This window comes from Harmonia axyridis, chromosome 3 (assembly GCF_914767665.1).
Source record: "Harmonia axyridis chromosome 3, icHarAxyr1.1, whole genome shotgun sequence".
NCBI lineage: Eukaryota > Metazoa > Arthropoda > Insecta > Coleoptera > Coccinellidae > Harmonia > Harmonia axyridis.
Window position 1 is genome coordinate 41,093,845 of NC_059503.1, and position 21,357 is coordinate 41,115,201.

General features: G+C 32.2%; 1 protein-coding gene and 1 long non-coding RNA gene across 5 annotated transcripts in view; both read right to left on the bottom strand.

Annotated features, from left to right (window-relative positions):
• The window catches only part of LOC123676494 (RING finger protein 207-like), a 305,011-nt gene that overhangs the window by 166,481 nt on the left and 117,173 nt on the right, over positions 1 to 21,357 (bottom strand). The window lies entirely within an intron of this gene.
• On the bottom strand, positions 2,387 to 5,368 carry LOC123676497. Its single transcript, XR_006746953.1, has 2 exons — positions 5,160 to 5,368; positions 2,387 to 3,294 (listed from the first exon to the last, which is right to left on the bottom strand). It is a non-coding gene; the product is annotated as an uncharacterized LOC123676497 (long non-coding RNA).

Consider the following 21,357-nt stretch of genomic DNA (forward strand, 5'->3'; position numbering starts at 1 on the left):
GATCACTACTGCATTGGTGTCAGCATACATAATGTTAAAATATGTAATAGAGCGGATACAGTTCAAATAAATAAAATACGTACCCTTCAGCATACAGAAAGTGAATTTCGGTAACTTTCTCCCAATTTTTCAAAAGACCCCAGCAATAAATTTTTCAATACTGCCGGCCACTTCAACTAATTATCTGGGCTTGACTATTGACTGCAACTTGAAATGGAACCATCATATAACAAAACTGTCAGGGAAACTACGAAGTTTACTCTACTTGTTCAGACATTTCAAAACGATGGTAAATATTGACCAGCTGAAGTCTGTCTACTGTGCCTTGGTGGAGTCACAGCTCAGGTATGGTTTGATAGCGTGGGGTGGTGCATATAGTCATCATCTGTCACCAATCGTAATTCGTCAAAAGTGGATTTTGAAAATAATTTATGGAAAAGAAAGAACATTTTCCACAGTGGAACTATTAGACCTTGCGCGAGTCCTGAATATCAAAGAACTTTACTTTCAGTGCATAATAAATAAAGAAAAATTTACAGAAAACAAAAACCCCACAAAGAATAAGTACTCTACAAGAAATCAGCCTCTTGCCGTGTATATTCCAAAAGTGAACAGAACCCTCACGCTGAGAAGTCATGTGTTTCTTGGCCCAAGGTTGTATAACAGAATCCCCTTAGAAATCCGTCGAATAAATTCATCCGTAATGTTCAAGAAAAAAATTGAGAATTGGCTGCGAGCGAACACGGTTCTCTCGCAGCTCCTTTTGACCTAAGATGTTGAGTTCTCTACATTTTTCCCAATTCTGTTTTGAATTTTATTGTATTCATTCTTTAATGCGGCCCGAATATGACTCGTGTGTCTATTGTGCTCTAATATTTTGCTTATAAAACTATTTATATTTTTCACCCAGTGGAAGTGATGACTATACATATCTTATCGTGCGTTGTTTTATATTGTTGTATATTCTTAGAACTCTTGTCGGAGTCTATACTGTTGTTTTTAATGTGTTTTTGGGAAACCTATTGTTCTTCGTCTTATATGTACCAGTGATTTTATATTTTGTTTGTATAATTTTGAATGATTATTGTTAAGAGCAAGTTTTATATAAGTTGTATGGAGCATTTTTTTTTCTGTGCGACAATTTCTTTCTGGTAAATCTGTTGTTCTTTACCTTGCATTTTCCGATGTTTTTTATTCGTATACATTTAAATGATGATTAATTTGAGTGAGTTTATCATGCATTCTTCGTCCATGGTACAGCTTCGTTCATGTCGTATTTTAGGTATTATTTTTATTATTTTCGTACACGACAAATTGTAATGCTTTGGTCGATTTCAATACGCAGACGATCTCAGATGCTGTATTATAGGCATCATGGTAGAATAAGTGCGCCAAATACAAGTAGTTTCCCGCTACTTCCGTGGTGTTTCTTTTTTTTGCGTGTTGTTTATTTATATGTACTTTCATAGCATGGGCGTGGTGCACTGGGGAACATGCAAGCATATATTTTGTATACCATTGTATATTATGATATTAGGGATGACATTTTTCAGAGGTCAACAATTTTTTCACCACAACGATACATTAATTAATATTTCACTAATAGTTGTATTTCGTATTGATCATCTATAGAACTTTTATCAATTAACGTTATATGTTTTATATCCACACACAAGTAGCACTAACTGCTTCTGTGGAATTATTTTATTCACAATCTGTATTTTAGTGGTAATCTGTATCTTCATTGTATGTGAATAAATTATTATTATTATTATTATTATAGTTGATCACGGTAGATTGCTACAAATGCTGAAGAATGAAACGTGGCATGAGGTTCATGAAAATGAGAAAACTGTTGATGAAAATTACCAGGCTTTTATTGGGACTTTCTCATCAATTGTCAATCGGTGTGCTCGGGAAAATTTAGTTAAGAATGACAATAAAAAAAGGAAACCATGGGTAACGCAAGGCATAATCAATTCTATAAAACATAGAGATTCTCTCAAAAAACTATTACTTAAGAATTTTTCACAGGAACTTTCAAACGAATATAAAACAAACAGAAACTTTTTGAATAAATTAATAAAAAAAACTAAGAATATATACTATACAAATAAAATTTCAGAATTTAGGACAGATTATAAACAACTTTGGAAGACTGTGAATTCATTTACTAATATAAATAAAAAAAAAACCTCACCAAGGAAGATTTCCATCATTCAAGATAACAAACTCCTAGAGAATGAGAAAGATGTAGCAGATGCGTTCAACGGTTTCTTCATAGATGTTGGAAAGGAGGTACAAAGAAATATTGACCAGACTTTAAATTTGCAAGCATCCGATAATAGATCTTTCAGACAAAGCAACTCGATTTTTTTAAAACCAATTACTGAAAATGAATTGATCCTGCATATAAGATCTCTTAAACCTCGGTCATCTCCTGGAGATGATGGAGTTACTGCAGATATAATTCAGCGTTATCATAAAATGTTAATAAGTCCATTGCTCCATATATATAATAAATGTATAGAATCGAACTCAATTCCAGATGCATGGGAGGTTTCCATAGTTACGCCAGTTTTTAAGTCAGGAGATAAATGTCTACCAACAAATTATAGGCCCATATCATTAATTAATAACTTTGCCAAAGGGTTCAAAAAGTGTATAAAGATGCGAATTGAAAATGTTTTTGAAAAAAACAAAATTTTAACTAACTGTCAATTTGGATTTAGAAAAAATATGTCTACGGAAGATGCAATTTTTGAATTTATCAGTAGTATTTACAAACAGCATAGTAACAGTAAAAAAACTTTAGCGTTCTTTTTTGATTTATCTAAGGCGTTTGACTCGGTGAAACATGAAATACTATTTGAGAGACTGGAGAATTTGGGTATACGGGGATCTCCACTGCTTCTTTTGAAAAACTATCTAACTGACCGAAAGCAAAGAGTACAAATAAATAATGTTTACAGCGATTATGCCGCCATTAACACTGGAGTCCCACAAGGAACGGTCTTAGGCCCTTTGCTGTTCCTTGTTTATGTTAATGAAATTGGGAACCTAATAAGAGAATGTAAGGTCATTTCATATGCGGATGATACAGTCCTCTTGTTCTCGGCTGATACTTGGAGTGAAGTATATGTGCGAACGGAGCATGGTCTTGGTGATGTGTGTCGATGGCTGACAGGGAGTAAGCTCAGCTTGAATTATAATAAAACAAATTTCATGACATTTTCCCCAACCATAGCAGATCAACCAAGAACTAAATTTTTGTCGATTCATTCATCATCTTGCCTAAAAATTGGATCATGCATCCAGTTCGGAACCTGTAGCCAGGTTCCGAACTAAAGTCAAATACTTTCTGATGTGTAATAATAGGATCAATATTGGTTAATATTGTTTATAATCTGTTGTATGACTTGTGTTGATTCTGTTATTTAGTCCAAATTCTGTGATAAGTATTAACATATCTTAGTCACACCTGTATTTTATAATTTATTAGATACCCTCAAAATTTTACAGGAATTGTATGATAATCTACATCATAATATAAAAAAGTGTATAAATTAGACAATAGTCAATAAATAAATACTTCTAAAATTTACAACAACCAATTATAAAACAAACCATTATACATAGGTACGAACTGAAACACAGAAAGATAATGACTAGAACTGGTAACTCATAAATTCATCCATTGAATAAAATGCACATTTAGTGAGAATGGCTTTAACTTTCCGCTTGAATATTTTTTGATCCAGTGATGTTAGGGATTGTGGAAGTTTGTTGTACATTTTCATTCCATTGAATATATGCGTGTTTTGAGTCTTCTTCAGTCTATGTCTTGAGGCAATAAAGTTGTTCCTAAACCTGGTCTCATGATTGTGAACCGCTGAGTGTTTGTGGAAAGTATCCCGATTTTTGTGTATATACATAAGACTCTTCAGTATATAGCAGCCTAATAAGGTAAGTATACCATATTTTTTGAAAAGAGGTCTACAGCTAGTGGTATAGTCCACTCCCGCTACCAACCTTACAGCTTTTTTTCTGTTTTAGAAACACTCTTTCTGCCTCTGGAGATGCACCCCATGCTGTAGGTCATCCTACTATGAAAATGTGCGTGGTAAGTAAGTAACGCTTCTTTTTCTGTGAGCAGGTTCTTAATTCTTCTTATTGAGAATAATGCCGTAGAGAGTTTCTGACTTAATTCAGTGATGTGTTTTGCCCAAGTTAAATTTCCGCTGATTGAAACCCCAAGTAGATGAATAGTTTCCGGTTCATGACGTTTTGAGCTCACAACCAACTTCTGAGTTTTCTCTTCGTTTACTTTCATATCATTGGAATTGAACCATTGGATAGCATCTCTGACTGTTTCTTGGGATTTATTCAGGAGTTGATTTCTTTCTTTGGCTCTGTTCAAAAATGTTGTATCATCAGCGAAGAGGGTCTCATCATCTGCACCAACGTTACATATCAGATCATCGATGTATATTAGAAATAGGATGGGCTCAATTGTACATTCTGAAAATGGATTTTGGTTGTTTTTTAAGTTTTGGAAAATTTATTGTGTATTTTCTATCACTTCAGAGATTGAGTTGAATAGCTTGCTAGACTTCGCCCTGCTGTGATTATGATCTGCAAATAAAGACCAGCTATCTTGTGTGAAGATAAACAAGGCTAGAGAGGTCAAATACTTGGGGATAATTGTAGACGAAAATTTAAAATGGAATGAACACATAATTTATCTAACATCAAAAATTCGAAAACTATTCTTTAAATTCAGTCAACTAAGACAGATATTAAACAGAAAATTGATTAATTTATTATATGAGTCATTGGTTGAATCGGTTCTGGGATATGGCATTGTCGTTTGGTTCGGTTTGTATGATTCAAATTTGAAGATTTTGTCAACATGTCAGAATCGAATATTGAAAATTTTATCGTTCAAACCATCTAGATATCCAACTCTAAAACTTTATGAAGAACTTAACATTCTAAATATTAGAAATCTCTATATACTGTCAAGCTTGAATTTTGTGCCAAAGATGAATGATTCCTTTGTAGCTGTATCTCACGATCATAGTACTAGAGCTAATATGAATGAGTGTATGCGTATACCCAAGATCAGAAACTCATTTTGTGGTAGATTTGTTACTTACTTTCTACCAAAAATCTATAACGAGCTTCCAGGCTATTTGAAGAAGTTGGTGATAAAAGGAAAAAGTCGAAAATCCATAAAATCCTTCATTGAAGAAAATAAAGTTAAATTCCTGCATCTGTTTTCTAATTGTTGAACATCTATCTATGTGAATATAATAACTTGTTTGACAATCAATACCATCTATCATCTGTGCTCCCGCAGCCCATTATGCCCGATTGCGTATAAATATGTTTTTTCGGCAACCGTCCGGGAAGTGCTCACTTCCCGGACGCTTTTTCTCTGAGAAAGTAGCATTTCCCGGCCTAGTCCGGAAAGTACGTACTTCCCGGACTAGGCCGGAAAAGAATCATAGAATCCATAGCAACCGAGATAACGGCTGACAGTTCATGTGAAATTAGTTGTCAGAAATTTGCATGTTTTTTGATCGCAATCGCAATAAAATATGGAAATTTTGTCTATTCGTCCAAAAAAACCCTGTTTTCCGGACTTGTTACGTAAATTACTATTGTGATAAGAGTGATTAAGGCACACAAGTTTTAACTTAGGCCAAATCGCTCTTCTTAGCTATAATAATGTTTTGGGATTTTGGGATGAATAAATTTATTATTATTATTATAACCATGTTTGGACACTACCCTAATTTGTTACAGTAGGATCCAATGAAATCACAAAAAAATAGGGTTCTCATTTGAAAATCGAAAGTTATGATCAAATTTTGTTCACAATTTTTCGCACAATATTTGAAACACCCTGTGATGATATTTCTCAAGTTCAAGATATTCCTACATCATTTTAGTTTAAGAACGTGAATTGAGTATACGCATGGGATATTCACAGTAAAAATAATTTACGTAATAGTGACTATGGAAATTCTCTCTTTTTTTCGGTTTTTCCTTGATATTTTGGAAACTATGAAGACTAACGCAATAATTTTAGAAAAGAGTAATTGAAAATGGAAATCTTGATGATATCTGAGACAAAAAATGAAGAAAAAAGCTTTTTTCGAAAAATTTTTTTCAATTCTTGTATAACCGGAAGTGCCGGAACTTCGAAAATATTTTAACTGAATAGAGCATCATGAACAATGTCATATTCTGAATTTTCAGATTTCAAATCGGCCCCGTTCTCCAGAAACGTCTAATAGGCCGTCGAACTTGAAACACCCTGTATATATATGAACTGAGCCCTGCGGTACACCACTGGTGACAGACTTAGGAGACAACAAAGGAGTTGCCCACCCTAACCCGGAATGATCGCTCTGAGAGAAAGGTTGTCAACGCCAATTAGCAGCTGTATCTTGTGCTACCTGTATAAACCTTTCTATCATCAAAAGCCACACAGAACATTGAGAGACGGTATGAATTATTAGACCAACAATCAAGAAGGAATAATCTAAGAGTTTTCAATGTGAAGGAAATCGCCAATGAAAATACTAAGCAAGCTATTTTATCACTGATTGGGGAAAAATGAAGATAACTTTAAAACCCGAAGATATAGAAACATGCCACAGAGTGGGAAATGGAAAGGATGGAAAATCAAGGGGTATATTATTGAAGTTGCACGATCACAGAAAAAGAATGGAAATTTTCAACCCCAAGAGAAATTTAAAGGGATCAGGAATAGTTATCAAGGAAGATCTCACCAATACAAGAGTCAAGATATTAGAGGAAGCTGGAAAAAAAATTTCTTTTGCCCATACTCGGACAAAGAATGGCAGAGTATTTGTTAGATCGAACAAACATGTCATAAATATTTTGTCAATTGAACATTTGAATTCAATTTGATTATTTTGAGTGAACCATTTTTGTAAAATCTTCTTCTTTTTATCATTTATTATAGAATTCGTTTTCAGGATGCCCATATGGGTATGAAATTTTTTTTTTTTTTTTAGTTCATTGGAAGAATACAACTGCATTGTGAATATTGAGGAAGTTGAAATTTTGATAGAGAATGAGTGTAGCACGGTCACTTTTGAGCTTGATTCGGTTGATGAATTAAATGAGAATGTTTTGTCGGATGAGGCATGTTATGTAAGTGTATGTCAGTTAAATATAAGGAGTGTATCGAAAAATCTTGACGATTTTCTCATATTACTGAAACAAATAAAATCCAGATATGATATTTTAATTCTATCGGAAACTTGGGAGGTGGATGATTTGAATGTTGTACGTATACCAGGTTATATTGTTTATTATAGTGGTTCAAAATATAACCAAAACGATGGTACTATCGCATTTATCAAAGAAAATATTTCACATACGGTTACATTGATCAAAAAACAACAGATAGTTTTCATGAAAATATCCTGCTCCAAAAAATCATTAAATTATGATATGTTTGCTCTATACAGACCTCCATCAATAGATAGGTATAGATTTGTTTTTTGCCGACTTATCGGAGGTTCTGCGAGAACACCTACAGAAGAGTAACACTACTATTTTCACGGGGGATATTAACATCAACATACTTGACCCTCTTTCGTCGGACACAAATCACTATTTAGGTAAACATCTTGCATACGTACAATTTTGTTTACTATCTTTCCACACCCACTAGGGGTAATGCGTGCCTGGATCACTTTTTTGTAAAATGTTCCAGTGGCAGTTGTGACAAAATCGAATTTGCTGTTCTTAAATATCATATCACGGATCATTTTCCCATATTTTTGAAACTTTATGGGAGCGATTTGCAGGACACGCATGAACTTTTACCGGAACATAAAATAGTTAAGAAGATTAATTATGAATCATTGCGTTCTAAACTGAACTCTCAAAACTGGGAGTGTTTATATAAAAATGAGTCAGTTAATGATTCAACGGAGATTTTCTTGTCAATCTTATTGAAACATATGAATGATTCCACAGTTACAAAAAAAGTCACGATAAAAAAAAACTTAGGTCACTTAAACCCTGGATGTCTTTCGGTCTTGTAGTCTCTATAAAAAAACGTGAAAAAATGTATCGAGAATATAGTCGGGATATTAACAATCTGGAACTTAAGAAGACATTGAGGAAATATAGAAATATGTTGAATGTGTTAATTAGAAATGCAAAAAATTTTTATTATAAGAGCCAATTAGATGAAAGTTTTAACAATGTCGGAAAATTGTGGCGGATTGTGAATCAGGTAGAGAAAGTAAAAGAGAAATGAAGATAGAAAAAGTGGTAAACAATGACGGAGACGAAATTACGGACCATTTTGATATTTCAAACCATTTTAATACTTACTTTTGTGGTATTGGAGCAAATATGGCCGAAAAAATTAAAAAATCTAATAAATCAACATACTCAAATATCAAACATAAATGGGTCAAACATTCATTATTTTTGTCGCCAATAACTGAAAGAGAGATATTTAATCAAATTCAATCGCTTAGAGCCAATGCCGCCCCAGGCCCAGATTCCATTCAGCCAAATACTCTGAAGCAAATAGCCTCTCAAATTTTGAAACCCCTAGAATATATCTTGAATTTGTCTATGATGAAGGGCGAATTTCCGATAGTATTCAAGCAGAGCATTGTTTCTCCAATTTTTAAAAAGGGATCTAAGGTTGATGTCGGAAATTATCGACCCATATCTGTAATATGTATCATAGCTAAGGTTTTTGAAAAATGTCTCAAAACAAGGATTACTGAATTCTTTGATAAACATAGAATACTATCAGATAGACAATTCGGTTTCAGGACTGGAGTTAGTACCAGTGATGCCATCTTTGAAGTCACAAAAACTGTATACTAGTCTATCGATAGAAACAAGAAGGTAATCGCAATGTTTGTAGACTTAGAAAAGGCATTCGATACGGTCTCTCACTACATTTCACTTGAGAAACTTGAGCAGTACGGTGTTAGAGGTATAGCTGCTGACCTAATCAGAACATATTTGAAAGATCGAACTCGGATAGTAAAAGTCAATAATGTGAAGAATAATGCAAAGATAATCAACTACGGTGTTCCTCGGGGTACAGTCCTGGGACCCTTGTTCTTCAATATATATATAATTACAGGATTCCATCCCGTTCTGATCAATTGACGTAATATTGTATTGTTCATTTAGATTCACATATCAATGTGCTGCATTTTGCTTACACCAGCATAATGCAGGTGGTTCGACGCGTGGCGTCAATTAAGATAAGAAAATATAATGTTATAAATAAGAGACAATATGTTATTGTCAGTCAGTCAGTCAGATAGATAGTCAGCTTTAGAATAATCTTAGATTCATCCTATTGTTCATTTCCATATTTCCTTGTAAATAAATTCGTTTTTAAAAACGTGGTTTTCTCAACGAAAAACATAATTGGCGACGAGGATGGGATCTCTTTAAATATTTCGGGAATAATAGCGCGACGGGAATCTCGCGACGTATTATCTGAAATATTGTGCCGGTCGTAGAAGTGAAAAACAAAAACTTTCTTTCGACTATCAGTTTCAACTGTTAAGGTGAGAAGCAACCCCTAAGAAGAAAACCAGAGGCTCGATCACTGGAGTAGCGCCCAGGACAGTTTCAACTTCAAACAAGGAATATCAACGAAGTGAGCAATCCTTTCTAACTGACTCCCAGTTTACCTATTCTGGCCCAAAAATAGTCAACCTTTTCCCAAGTTTTGAGCGTAAAACTTGTATAAAAGTTTTTTCTAGGTTTCTTATAAAAAAAAACCGATCACAAAGTTTTTCCTAGGTTTCTTATTATAAAAAACCGATCACAAAGTTTTTCCTAGGTTTCTTATTATAAAAACCGATCATTAAAATTATCAATATTACTTCTTTTAAACAGTTCCACGGTAAGAAAGAAAAGAAAGTAGCTAGAGTTAAAATGGATTTATCAACTGCAGAAAAGTTTGGATCACTCCTTCCTAAATTTTCAGGAATAGAGAACGAACTCCATTCTTTCATTAAAAACGTAGAAAGTTATTTAAGTATGTTCAGTAACGAAAATGAACTTATTAAAAAATACTGTTTAGCTATAGTTAAATCAAAATTAGTCGGTAGAGCACTTGCTGAAGTTTCTACCTCAGATATACCCGATAATTGGGATCATCTGAAAAGATTTTTGAATAATAAATTTGGCGATCAAATCAATTTAGATGTGTTGATTCACCAATTACAATTCTTAGAAAAGAAATCAGATATGATTAGCTTTATAGATGAAATAACTTCGATGAAAATAAGAATTAACTACAGAATAGATGCTGACACGATGCCAGCTCAAGAAAAACAATTGTATAAGACTAATATATTGAAAATTTGTAAAACGGTGTTAATTTCGAATGCACCAACGGAACTTAGAACTTATTTAATCGCGAATAATGCCTTAACGTTTGACCAGACCATAAACGCAATTAAAGATTATTTGTCAAACATGGAGCAATATGATTTATTAGATAAAAGTAGAAAACATAATTTTTAATCGCGAAGGACGAAAAATAATTTTCAAAATAATAATAATAATAAAAGAAACTATATTCCAAATGATTATAGAAATTTTTACTCAAATAATAGTTACGGAAATAATTATAATCCTAACTCCGTTCCTAACTTTCCTTCACAACCTATTCAGTACACTCAGAGACCAGTAAATAATTATTATTATCCTACAAACAAACAAGTGTTCGGATATCCAAAGACGGAACGATATAATAATCAAAATGTTTTTAAACCAAATCCCAAACAAAGAATTAATACACCACCAGAAAAAATGTCAGTCCAAACTAGGAACTTTGCACAGAAACGCCCGAGTTATTCTACTCAATTTCCCACAAATCCAAATAAGAAATTTTATTCCAATGAACAAACTCCCAATTATACATTTGAGGAATTAACCCAATTAGATTCAAGTCAGAATAAAAAGAATTATTATGAACAAAATGATAGAGGTCGTTGGAAAACCTCAAATTCAAATAAATCAAAACAATTTCCCACGAAATTCGTAATTGGCGACGCTTCGACTTCAAAAAATTTTGAGGAACGAAATTTTTGCGAACTAGCCTCGGGAAACGAATCGACTTAAATAATAGTATTGATCATTCAAATCAACTTCCCTATATCGAATTTAATTATCCTAAATGTAAACTTTTGATTGACAGTGGATGTTCAGTTTGTTTAATAGACCCCAAATTTGCGTATAATAATTGCCCAAATAATATTTATCAAGAAAAAACCACTTTAACCGCGTGTATGAGACAAAACACTTCAAATGAAAAAGTCTTATTGCCTTTATTTTCTGAATTTAACGTAGAAGATACTCATCCATTTGTACTTTATAAATTTCATAGAAATTATGATGGCTTAATAGGAGCAGATTTTTTGAACAAGTATGGAATCAATTTGAACTTTCAAGATCAAATTTTAGAAAATGAATTTTGCAACATTCCTTTCAAATACCAACAAGTATGTCAAAATCCAACCAAAATCCCAGTGGATCTTTCTCATTTAGAATCAAAAAGAAGTAATCAACTTATGAAAATTTTACAAACAAACGAAAATGTATTACAATTACCCAATCAACCTTTATCTTTTTCTAGTAGAATCAAACATAAGATTCGAACAACCGATGATGTTCCGGTTCATTGCAAAATTTATAGATATCCCGAAGTACACAGGGAAGAAGTCAAAAAACAAATAAAAGATTTATTGGATAAAAATATTATTCGACCAAGTATTTCCCCCTGGTCTTTCCCAGTAGTTATAGTCCCAAAGAAAGAGGACCTATCAGGAAAAGTAAAATGGCGAATGGCCATCGATTATAGAAAACTGAATGATAAAACAATTGATGATAAATATCCTTTACCCCAAATTGATAGTATCCTAGATAAATTAGGAAATAAAAAGTATTTTACGACACTTGACCTTGCCTCAGGCTTTCATCAAATCGAAATGGACGAAGAATCAAAAGAAAAAACGGCTTTTACTGTAGATAATGGACATTACGAATTTTTAAGAATGCCATTTGGTTTAAAAAACGCGCCAGCTACATTTCAGCGATTGATGAATAATACTTTGAAAAATTATATAGGAAAAATTTGTCATATTTATATGGATGACATAATTATTTTTTCAGAAACAGTAGAACAGCATTTGGCTGATATTCATACTATATTGGAAACACTTATGAAAGATGATATGAAAATTCAATTAGATAAATGTCATTTCTTCAAAACAGAAATCGAATTTTTAGGTCACATTATAACTCCAGAAGGAATAAAACCTAATCCAAAAAAATTAGAAGCAGTAACTAAATTTCCAATTCCTAAAACACCGAAAGAAATCAAATCTTTCCTTGGTTTAGTAGGATATTATAGAAAATTCATTCCAAATTTTGCAAAGATAGCAAAACCTTTAACTGCGTGTTTAAAAAAAGAAGCGAAAATTAATATTGATGATATAAAATATGTAGAAGCTTTTCAGGTTCTGAAACGAAACCTTTTAAACCATCCAATTCTATGTTATCCTGATTTGAATAAACCTTTCGTGCTTACGACAGATGCATCCGGATATGCAATCGGTTCAGTTCTTTCTCAAGGTACTCCACCAGGTGATTTACCTGTAGCATATGCAAGTCGTACTCTCAGCCAATCGGAAATAAAATATAGCACCATAGAAAAGGAGCTTTTGGCTATTTTATTCAGTTGCAAATTTTTTAGACCCTATTTGTAAGGAAGAAAATTTATAATTTATACGGATCATAAACCATTAACTTGGTTATTTTCATTAAAAGAACCAAATTCTCGCCTTATGCGATGGCGAATTAAATTAGAGGAATTTGACTATGAAATTAGATACAGAAAAGGTTCAATGAATAATGCAGATGCATTGAGCAGAATTGTTATAGAAAATGAAATTAATTTTGAAAATTTTATAAAGCTGAATGAAATAAATGAAATAACGGATTCTCCAAATGTAAAAGAGAAAGAAGGTAATTTATTTAAAGCCCCTAAAAATTATGCATTAGCGCATTGTGTTTCTAAAGACTTCCACATGAGTCGAGGTATAGCCGTCTGTTTTAAAAATAAATACGGAAATATTGAAAAACTGAAATCGCAAAATAAAATGGTAGGTCAAGTTGCCAAGATTCGAAAAGATAATAGGAATATTTATTATTTAATAACGAAAGAAAATTATTATGATAAACCTACGTACGAAAACGTATTTAAATCTCTAATGGAACTCAGAGAAATTTGTGAAATGAATAATGAAAAATATTTAGCAATACCACGTATAAGTAGCGGATTAGATCGATTGAAATGGTCCACAATTTTTAATATGATAAAATATATTTTTCTGAATTTGAATATAAAAATTACTATATTCTATTTACCAAATAAGAATGGTAATGAAATAAATCAAATCGAAGCATCAAATATGCAAATGAACGATTTGAACGAAATCGAAGAAATAAATAATGGTATTGAAGATGACTTAGTGTCAATAATTAATCAAGTTACTGACGAAGAACTTGATGAATGCTTGGAATTACTAAATGCAGGTGAATGCAAAAATGATGATTCCAATGAAAATGAAGATGAAAATATAATTGATTTCGAAACTTCAAACGTGATTATACACGATGATGTAACCATTCACAGTAGTATAGAAAACCCTATCTTTGAAATACCTTATACGGAGAGAAGTATAAACTCCGCGAATTTACAGGTCATATTTAAAAAAGCATCGAATTATGATGTTACGAAAATTAAATTATTCGGATAAAAATTAAGATTTCTTGTATTAGTAAATTCTGTCGGAACAGATTTATGTAGATTTATTCGAGAATATCTACGTCCAAAAAGTCCTTATACAATATACTTCAAATCATTAGAATTAGAAAAACCTCTTATACGAATTTTGCAAGAGAAATTCGATTATAAGAGCCTTGATTTGAAAATATCGAGAACATTAGTAGAAGATGTCGAAGACAAGGAGGAACAACTCCTTAGAATGAAACAATTCCATGAAACCAAAACTTCACATCGCGGATTACGCGAAAATTTATTAAGTTTGAAAAGAAAGTATTATTGGCCGAATATGAATAAAGATATTCAGAATTATATAAATACATGTGAAATTTGTCAAAAATCTAAATATGAAAGAACTCCAGTTCAACTTCAATTTAAACCAAATCCCGTCGGTACAAAACCTTTTACTCATGTCTACTGTGACACGATTAAATTTAATCAAACAAATTGTTTAAGCGTGATAGATTCTTTTTCCAGATTTGGACAATGCTATCCTTTGTTACAAAAGACAGGATCAGAAATTATGGACAAATTATTAATTTATTTTAGTCATTATGGAATCCCTAACAAAATTACTTGTGATAATGGGATCGAATTTAAAAATAATGTAATACAAGATTTTTGCAAAGTCCATAAAATCGAAATACATTATATCACGAATTATAACCCAAATTCATTAGTTGAAAGATTTCATTCTACTCTCATAGAACAATTGAGAACAATTGGAAATAAAAATTTGACTTTCCAAAGTAAATCGGCTCAAGCTTTATTAAGTTATAATAATTCAAATCACTCAAGTTTAGAAATGACCCCCATGCAAATTATTAAGGCAGACTTAAATTACTCATTACCCATTGAACGTACTCATAATGAACAAGTTCAAAATTATGTAGAAAATTATATTGAAAATTTGAATGACATCACGAATCAAATAGAAAAACAGCGAGATAAACAGTTAATCCGCTTAGAAAAAACGAATTATAAGAGACGTGCGAAAGAAGATCACCCTCTTAATAAAAACCCAACTTATATTAAAGCTCCAATTACAAGAAAACTTGATCCTACATTCAAAAAGATAGATGCGAAAGAAATTGATTCACATCGTATACAAGATAATAAGAATAAACATATTTATCATAAGAAAATTATAAAGCAACGAAAGAAGTAACTTTCAAATTTTATTTTCAGATTCAACATGGATCACCATTCATTTACATTGATAATTATGATTTTAATGATAAAAGTAACGAAGATAATTAATTCACTAGAAATTATTCCAATTGAAAATAATGTATTGCCGATTCAATTAGGAAAAGCTTACATAACAAAAAAGAATTTACAACTAATTTATCATATTGATTTAAATAAAATAGAAAATGTCATTTTGGCATACCAGAAAGAAATAGATAAATTTAAGAAGGAACCATTAGGTTTTTCGCAGACTGCAAACTATAGATATTTGCAAGAGTCTAATAAAATAAATATTGAATCGTTCGAAGAAATAGTTAATGACAAAATACGGACTAAGAGAGGATTGATTAATTTAGGAGGCAAAATCTCAAAAATACTCTTTGGAACCTTAGATTCTGACGATGAAGAATTATACAGAAATTATTTTAATAGTATAAAGAAAAATGAGGAAACCCTCATAAGGAATCAAAAGAAGATCGCTACTGTAGTTAATGACTTGAAAAACAAATATATTGATAAATTTCAGAAAATGCATGATAATCTTGAATTATTAAAAATCGTACCAGCACTCGAAGAAGTTCAGCAAATGCATCTTATGACTTTTGAACTTAAAGACATTAAAAATACTTTGGATGAAATTCAAACTGCAATTAGTTTTGCTAGGTTACATTTGTTGCATGAATCCATTTTACCCTATTCAAAGTTCTCAGAAGTAATCAAAAATTCAAGTATCATTCCCTTACATCATATAAAAGACTATTATCAATTATGCCATACTAAGGTAATTTTCAAAAATAAAATTTTACTATTTCTTATATCTATTCCAACCATTTATGAAAAGGGATACGAATTATACAAGTTTTACTTTCTTTCCCAAAATAATGAATCCCTTTCCTTAACCGACTCCTACATGCTCTCACAAGAAGAAGAATTACTATGGAGTACGAGTCAATGTCACCCAGTTGAAGAAGACTTCCTATGCGATCAAGATCTACTATCCAAGCCTCCAGAATGCATCAGAAATTTGTTGAAAAATCACAAAGAAAATTGTTCAAGAATTGTATTAGTCCCACAAGCTAACTTGAAACTTCTAGAAGATGGAAATATCCTCTCAATCAAAAATGAAAAAGTCCAAGAGAAATGCCCACAGCAAACAAAACATTATTTCATACCCCCAACGGCAATCCTTCGTTCAAGATGTGTTGTAGGAAACACACAAAAGGAAATTTTTCCCATTTCTACGATTATGGAAGAAAAATACATTGTCCTGCCCAAGATGGCTCGTCCAATGAAGAACCAGCCCAGTTCGAACTTCAAGAAAGAAGACATCCCTGACATCCAGTTGGAAGACCTAGAAGAATGGCACATCCAACCAGGATATTCATTAATTTTTATTCTTATGTTTATAATAATATTGATTTCGATATTTTTACTTATTTTTAAATATTTGAAAAATAATAGACTTGCTAAAGTCACACCTATTAAAGGTGATAACTTTAACTTAGGTGGGGAGGAATTACAGGATTCCATCCCGTTCTGATCAATTGACGTAATATTGTATTGTTCATTTAGATTCACATATCAATGTGCTGCATTTTGCTTACACCAGCATAATGCAGGTGGTTCGACGCGTGGCGTCAATTAAGATAAGAAAATATAATGTTATAAATAAGAGACAATATGTTATTGTCAGTCAGTCAGTCAGATAGATAGTCAGCTTTTGAATCATCTTAGATTCATCCTATTGTTCATTTCCATATTTCCTTGTAAATAAATTCGTTTTTAAAAACGTGGTTTTCTCAACGAAAAACATAATTATATATACAGGGTGGCCACTTTTTCAATGGGATTGTATTGGTAACTTTTAAACCGTAAGAGTTAGAAGGTCGGTCAAATGGAGAAAAAGTTGCATGCATAGAAGCATTATCGAGCAGTTCAAACAAATCGAGATTATCAGGACCGGTTTTCGAGATATCATAAGAAAAGTAAATTATGTCATTTTGATTTTTCTTTTTTTCCCACTTTATTTCAAATATTATCAAAAAATGTTGCAGGAATTTTTTATTCGACAGTAAATTATCCTCAATTTGAAGCAATCAGATTTCGTATCAAACGTTTCGTGCTTTCTGGGCCACCCTCAACCTCATTTTTTTCAATACGGACCTGCATATTTTATGACATTTTTCGAAATACTTGATTATTATTACTTGTCGTTTTTTCATCCCAAATTCAAATAATTTGAAAAACTTGCGAACATCCGCCGTTTTCAGTAACTGATATAGCACGAAATACATTTGAGAATTTTATAAAGGTAGACAAGATGGTGTTATAGAAGTCTTTATAAGATTATCAGAATGACCATCCGTGTTACTCAACACTTGGGTGTTCGTAATAAATTGAATCATTTAGGGCCTATAAAGGGTATAACGCGATCGCAAGCATTTTTTTGTAACTATGTGATAATGACTATGAATTTTGAAGGGAAGTGTTGAAGAGTGTTTGCGCACCTAAAGAAAATGAAGAATGCTACTTGGGTGGGTTTGTTTTGCAATAACTTTTCGTCCGTTTTTGAGAGCTCCTTCTACTTAAACGATTGCTATATCGTACAGCCCGAATGTCTGGGATTTTCCAATTTCGAGCCAAAAATAGTCTCAAACGATAGGGTTCGACTCCTTGATGACGAATCCGGGGTCAAATTCAATTCTGTTCGTGGGGCCGGCCGTCCGTTTGTCCGTCCGTGAGCACGACAGGTTTGTCCTAGAGACTTGAAAATTTCAGGGTGAGTTTGGCTCCCAAATACCGCGGTTAAGTTCGCTAAAGGCAAAAATCGTACATGTGTTCCATAAAATATGGCTCATTTTTTTTTTCAGATAAGTGTCAATTCGATCAAGCTGATATTCTGTATTTGGATGTTCAATACCGATTCAAAGCAGTACACAAAAGTGTGAATTGTATCATTCAAACCATAGAAATAATTTCAATATTTCCATAAAAACACTTTCGATTGAAATGAAATTGAGTTTGAGAACATTGACGAAGTGAATCTTCATGCAGAACTTCAAAACGATAAATAATGAAATGGGGAACGACAGAAAATTATTTTATCTTGCTGCACCTATATCTTGTTTCGAATCCTGCAAAAAATCAATTCCGAATTTCGTTCTTTCTCATCGTATCCATTGCAGAGTTGAGAACAAAAGTTTTGACGAACAGTTAAGTTTTAAACCAGCATTTTCTGGGATTCATAATTTTTGGTATCTGAAATAATTTTACTCTTGAGTCAATTAAATTTGTATAGCCTAGTTGGATTTTATTCTAGTTTTTGTTTTCCTGAAGCTGCAATTAGGTGAAAATCCTGGACTATGAATATACCTCAGTTAACCACTTAACCAGTGTTCAATGCAAATTAAATTAGGAAGTAGAACATTATTTTTTGTCATTTCATTCCCTGATTTTTTTCTCATGGTAAATTCACACATCTTGACGAAAAACAAACTTTTCGAATTCTATACGGAAATTTTGGGTGAATGGTGAATTAGTTTCTCCTGTGGTTAATGAATTATACGGTCAAGTCGCAAAATCTGGAAAATTTTCCTTCATACGTATTCATTTCTGATTCCATTCGCTTGGGAGAGACTTTTAGCATTAGCCCCTTATCATATTTTTTTTCTTTATATGCATTCATAATTTGTGATTCGCATGGATATAACTTTCGATGTCACCTATAAATTTCAATTTGAGTATCCATCTGTTTTAAAATTTTATATTTTGTACGTTTTTAATTTTCGTGGTCTTCTTTAACTCTCAATTTCACATATCACTCGTAATGACTTCATTCGGGAAAATTTAATATTCTGATTCAATTCATATTTCTTATTTCAACATTCTATTTTTCAATTTCTACAATTATATCGAAAATTTATCATTCAAAATTAAAAGTTTATATTCAATTTCATATTGCTTTACTTCAAATCCAAAATTATTTATTGTCTGTGTTAATTTTTAGGTGATCAAAGTTGACTGGTCTCGATTTTATCCACGCTTCATAAAGTGTGACCAATGTTTTAATGAAAATACTTGTATTTCAGTGGTTTGATTTCTTTAAATTGTCAGTCCTTGTGAAATTTGAAGCGTAAATAAAATTGTGGATTCGATCTGTTCCACGTAGTTCCTCTATAATAAACATTCCATAAATATATCGAATTATTAATTATAATAGTTAGATTAAGGCGTAAGTTATAATTTTTTATAAAGACTTTTAATTACCCATCCCTGATTGGGAATGCTCATCAATAGTATTCAGTCTTGTATTGGCAGAATTATTAATTTTTTAATCAACACAGGATTGAAAAATGAAGAAAAAATAACGCTATAGAAAACTATACAGGGTGAGTACCCTGTAGTATTGCCTTCAGTATTGAATTCGTCCTCTTACGGAAATACAACAGATGGCAAATGAGTTTGAAAATATTTTGCTGTATCTTTTTGGGAAATGTAAAATAAAATCAATAAGATTAGCGAGAATGATAAATTGGCATTAACCTTTTGTGATATGTTTGTTTTTTATCATATGGATAATACAGATGTAGCCGGACTTAAAATTTTTCTGTTTCGCCCTATAACCAAAAGGTGAAACAAATAATAGAGTAAAACATCATCATGTTAGTAAAAGGGGAAGGTAGAATCATTCCACCGTTTCGAATGACTCAAAATATTGAAGAATATTTCGTTTGAGCTCTGATGCAGATATATTCATCAGATAAAATTTTCATTTTTGCAATTTTCACGAAAGTGGAGATCGTGTGCCCTTTCAACATTTTTCTCTTTATCGCTTAGACGTACCAAAAATAGCCAAAATTAAATAAAAAAGTTTTCTTATGATTATTAGTGAAGAGGAAAATCTGACCATCGAAATATTATAATCCACGGGTTCAATGAATGTAGGTATTTCATAAAGAATTCTTCATTATAAGTGTAGAATCAGAAACAGTTTACTTGTTTCGGATCACGCTCGCTATGTTGGATTCCTGCCGTAATATCTTATCGCAGCTGCTCCATTCTATTACGATATAAAAAGCGAGTTGAACCCTTTGAGTTCGTGCCGCGAAACACATACCAGCGTTGCCGGTTGCTCCGGATGTCAGACTATGCGTTGGATGTATAGCCTTAAATATACAGATAATATACAGGAGAATGACGAGAGCGCCACCACACTCGATCAGTGTGAACCTCCAACATACACGACGGTCAAGTTGGGTAAAATTTGGCGTCCAGCCGATTATCATCGCAACGTGTAGGGCATGCCCTAATGAACCATTCTGAATGATTTTTAGCTGTTGGTAAAGTGGCATCCGTATATCGGATGCCACTCTTACCGCGATTTTAACATGGGGGGATGCCAAAAGGTACCCGGTTTAAATATATATATATATATATATATACGATATATATATATATATATATTTTTTTTTTGCCTTCACCATTACTTGGGGTACATTCCGATTCCGATATATATATATATATATATATATATATATATATATATATATACGGTTCAATGTTATTTACCTGCTTTTTAATAATTACTATGGTTTCCTTTATTTGGAATGACATTCGTATTCCAACATTGTAATTTGACGAGAAATTGAAGGCTCAATTTTAATTAATTTGTATATTGTGAACAATCTAATTTTTATTATTATTACTGAAGAAGGAGAGACTCTCCGAAACGTCTAATTAAATATCTTATATGAAACAAATATCATCATTAAAAACCTGACACATCCAAATAAAGGAAACCATAGTAACTATATATATATATATATATATATATATATATATATATATATATATATAATTTTATTCAGCGAACAAAGTGGCATCTTTTCAAAAACGGTAAAGGCTTGCATCCCCGTGTATATTCGTGTATATCACGAAAAAATATTTCCGTACATTTAGACTTCCAGTTATTTTCTGCGCATGGTTTGACATCCGTATATTTTGTTACAACTCGGAAACAGTTTGACCTCTATATATTCTATTTCTAGGATATTTTACTTCCAGCAATGTTGCCATGTTGCCTATTCAGATTAATGCTACTTTTGTGATCGGACTGCATAATATATGATATTCATTCAGAATTTCAGTCGTCATTTTGGGATCAAGCTGATGCGTTGAATGATTGTATTTAATCTTTGGAGGTGCTGATTACAATCTTCCACTGAAAGATAATTTCATTCAGTTATTGTTTTCCAATCGACTATTCAATGAAGATA